Genomic DNA, 5,000 nt, shown 5'->3' on the forward strand with positions numbered 1-5,000 from the left:
GTCTATTTATTACTGTTATTGTTGTTGTTGTTGCTGTTGTTGTACTTGCTATTATTATTATTATTATCATTATTATTATTATTATTATTACTATTATTATTATTATTATCATTATAATTATTTTTATTATTATTATTATTATTATTATTATTATTATTATTATTATTATTATTATTATTATTATTATTATTATTATCATTATCATTATTAAAAAATGCCAAATTCAAAACCTACATGGGAAACCAGAATGCTACTAGCTCCAAGATAGAAATCATTCAATAAAATGTCAAGTAAAAGGTAAAATGAACAATGAAGATTCGAATCAACATGCTAAACAGAAAACAGAAAGCAAATAGTAATTTATTTTCATCATGTGTGTCCTTTAAGAAACTTTTTTGTTATTAAAACTGCCAAGCACCATTTAAGGTCCTCCAGTCCTATTGTCATGGGATGAGAAAAGGTCGGTGACCCGAATAACCTCATTAACTCTCAAGACAAGTCTTGGCTGATAACTTTCCTATCCCAAGCAAATGACTCAAGAACATGAATCTAATGACTACAATGAGGTCGATGATGACCTGTAATTGCCTAATTACCATAATATAAGATGGGGGCTATTGAACTTTTTGAACTATGTCAAGGGGAAGCAGACGGCGAGTGCAAAGATTATTATTGAGTGTTTTATATTTGTGCAATGTTTTATTGAATTTTTTCGTATCGATGAGGATTTTTTGTATTCAAAGATTATTAAGCATACAGTATTGTACTTTTTTAGGTTGTGTATTGTTTCATGCAATTCATGGAAAATAAGCGTCTCTGGTATCATGGTAAATGGCATAATTTGTTGAATTTTAAGAGTATAAGAATGAGTATTACACTGTATTTTAAGCCCTTTTTTATAGTATTTTAGGGCAACTAAATACGGGTATTTTTAATTTTATGTGGCCTGCCCTACATATTCTTTATTTCGTTAACATTATTCTATAATAATTTTGTGTGATTGATATAAGACAGAAACCATTGAAATAGTCAGTGATGTGAAAGCATTAAACTGTATCATTTATAATAATGTAATAAGTAAATATTACATACGTACAATACATACATATTATCCACCGCCCTATTGAAATATGAATGTAATTTTTCTTCACATAGAATATTTTTTGTTGGTATACCTAAACTCTGATTAGTATACATAAATCAGATAACCCTTATTTACAAATAAACCGAGACTTGAAGCACAAATAGCCTATCTTATTCTTGAGATATTCTCCTCTGCCTCATACACCTGATAACACTGAGATTAGTCTTCGCTCAAGGGGTTAACTACAGCACTGCAATGTTTCAGTAGATACTTTCCTAATGGTAAGAGTATAAGAGACTTTTATAGATATGGTAAGATACTCTTCTAAGAAGAGGACCTCCAAAATCATACGATTGTTCTCTAGTCTTCGGTAGCGTCATGGCCTCTGTACCATGGACTCCCACTATCTTGGGTAGAGTTCTCTTGCTCGAGGGTACACTCAGGAACCCCATTCTATCTTCCTCTTGTGTTTATTTTTTTTTATTTTCTGTTTTTATAGTTTGTATATGAATAATTTATTCTAATGTTGTTACTGTTCTTAAAATATTCGATTTAATTTGTTAGTTACATGTCTTGTACTTTATTTATTTCCTTATTTCCTTACTCACTAGGCTATTTTCCCTGTTGGAGCCCTTAGGATTAGCAAATAATAATAATAATAATAATAATAATAATAATTAATAATAATAATAATAATAATAATAATAATAATAATAATAATAATAATAATAATAATAATAATAATAATAATAATAATATTAATAATAAAAATAATAATAATATTAATGATAAATGGGTAAAGAATTTAATTGGACGTACATTCGCTGAATGCAGATAATTATTTAGACGCTTAGTTATATCAATAAAAAGTATTCTATATAAAGAGTATTTAAATTCATGTTTGAATAGGGCGGAAGATATTAATTTATTACCTTTGTTTGCATAGCCAATAAGTGTAAGATATTCCAAATCGTTAATGGGTAAAGGACCTAGTTTTAGTATGCCCCAAGTTTCTCAATTGGACTAAAGGCGTCCTATAAATTTCAAATATAAGAGAAACTTTTGGTAAAACTTTATCGAGTGACGACTTCAAAAGATGCTTCGCAGCTTTTCTAATATTTCAGCGAGGTTCATTTACTTCATATAAAGTCATATTACGCTTAATTTTATCATAATGAACATAAATATTACAACTATACCTACCCTATTGGTTATGAATATTGTTAATTCTATTATTTAGCATCCATATTTCCTCTCATCAGTCAAAATAACCTTATATCACAACTTAAATTCTTATGAATGCTTGATGATCCCTTGGCAGAAAATTTTTGTATGACCGTTTATTGTTTGGTAAATTCCAGAATAATCATAAGAACTGGGTGTGAGGGTGAAGTTGCAACCCCCTTGCTCTTTTTAGTGACTGGGGAATTAAACTTGATAAAAATTAAAAAATACGTTAAACGTTATCACTTTATTATTTAAATTGTGGTATTTAGGTGCAGTTTCTTCTCTTCGAAGACGTATTTAAGTAGTTTATACTAATGATATATAGGTTGAGAGCTGCAACTGTTGCTGGTTTGCACATATGGATGATATTTAATGATAGTATTTTGGACAACTGAATTTGAGATGAGCAACACGAACAGATAAATATTGAAAAATTACTTTTATTCCCTACCACTTATGTGAAATGATAGCAAAAGAAATTGAGCATAATAAATCTATATTCTTTTTCAAATTTATGTAAAACCTAATTAGCTGCTTATGACTCGATCTCCACGCTATGCATGAAGTCATTCATTCACGTATTCATTAGTGATGACACAGATTACTATACATGGATACTATACGTTACCGCAAATTAAAGTAAACGGCAAAATTCTGAACTCTTCGAAGACCTGAATGGCGTCAAGACAGCCTCTCTCACGAAGATTTGAAACCGAGTTGAAATGAAATAACATAGCTTTGAAACTGAGATGAAATTAACCTACGAAACTTTGAAAATGAGCTAATATTTTATTACGTAACTTTAAAATTGAGCTATAAAGCAATAACAAAACTTTGAAATAGAGTTGAAATCAAATCATAAAACTTTGAAACAAAGCTTAAATGAAATCACAAAACTTTTAAATGGAGCTGAAATAAAATAAAAAAAAATAAAAACTTTGAAACGGAGCAGAAATAAAATCACGAAACTTTGAAACAGCTGCAATAAAATTACCAAAACTTTGAAACGGGGGTGGAATTAAATAATGAAACTTTGAAACAGAACTGAAATTAAATTATGATTTTTTTTAAACGCAGATGAAATAGAATCGCAAAACAATGAAACAAAGCTGAAAGGAAATCACGAAACTATGAAGATGAGCTGAAATGAAATCTCAATATATGGAAACAGAGTTGAAATTAAACGGCCTCAGTCATGCAAGGGTATATTAAGAATTCATACTAATGGCAATCGGCAGTGTATCTTGGGTTTATCATTATCGTTTGCTTTTATTAAGAAGTGCTGCTTAATCTAATAACAGTATTGTTGTGAGAACTTAGGCTTGTTTCACACGAGGGGTTTGATGGCTAGCGGTTTTGTCGACGGGGATTAAAAATCAATGAAGATCAATTACGCCACTCACACACTGCCAGCTCGGAAATATGCACTGCGAACCCGCGCGCTTCCATTGTAGTGGTTTATGAAATCAACGAGGCCACTCGAGGGAAATCTGTTCGTGTTATGATATGCCTCCTAACGAGCGAAAATATAACCCTGCGGGAAAAATTCTCTCATGTGAAGCGAGCTTCAGTTTAGTTGTTACTCCAGTGATATAATAAAATTCTCGTCCATGTGAATCAAGTTACGATGGATAATAGAGAGAAAATTACTTCTGCTTAATCTGCTTAAATGAATTTGTTTACGTTAATAACTTTCCACATCCAAACTTATAATAAAATTTATGAAAAAAACATGAAAAATATCCTTTAACATCAAGAAATTCCGCAGCTCTGCTGAAAGTTAACTTGATAAAACATATTAGATAATTATTTTTGGCTGAAAACTAATATGAAACACTCGACATAAATTTCTTACGTTTTATTATTCATCTATATAATCAGCAGTTGGTTAATAAAAATACTGAACATGTTTAATGTATTTACAAATGCTAAGAATAACGATTTTAGTAAATAGATGGGTTTTTAAAGTTATACAAAACAGAATACTTATCATTCCACTGTTGGATTGAAATTATAATCGAAAAGTTTTTAAAATTGTTCTATGAACGTATTTAATCAAACAAAGGTTCTAAATTCGTTCACCTGAAGTCTTTGAACCTTCTAGTTCTGTATCATATTACTAGGTATTCTTTTTTTTCTTTTTTTTCTTTTTTTTTTCCTTGGATCCAATAACACTGGGAAACCAGAACGACATTTTCAGCCATTTGTCCAGGCAAGCATATCCGAGCTGGAATAAACATAAGAAAAATAGGTTAGAAAACTTTATTTTCTCGAGTTTGCTTAATCTGTTTACGCAGGAAAGTGGCAAAATCTAATCATACAAAAACTGCTGTCTTTTGTGAAAATATATTTACAGAAGATTTTTCATATTTCGAAATGTTTCGAAAATATTTATTATGGAAATAAAACCCCTTTGCAAAGGTCTTTCGTTTTCATAGAAATGCTATTTTCATATGGGAACGAATTTTTATTTCTTTTTAGCTTTGTCCTTATTGGGTATACACCTATAGATAAACTTGATAATATGAGAATGAAGAAAACTATAACAAAGAAATTTTTACTAAATATTGAAAAGAAATTTATGATTTTCATCAGTTATTTACTGAGAAATAGGAGATGGGAATGAAGAGATTTAGACGGGTTCGGTGGAGTCAGTACTGGAAAATATCCTGGGTATTGTGATATTCAT

The sequence above is a fragment of the Palaemon carinicauda genome, chromosome 29, assembly GCF_036898095.1.
Source record: "Palaemon carinicauda isolate YSFRI2023 chromosome 29, ASM3689809v2, whole genome shotgun sequence".
In the NCBI taxonomy this organism is placed as follows: domain Eukaryota; kingdom Metazoa; phylum Arthropoda; class Malacostraca; order Decapoda; family Palaemonidae; genus Palaemon; species Palaemon carinicauda.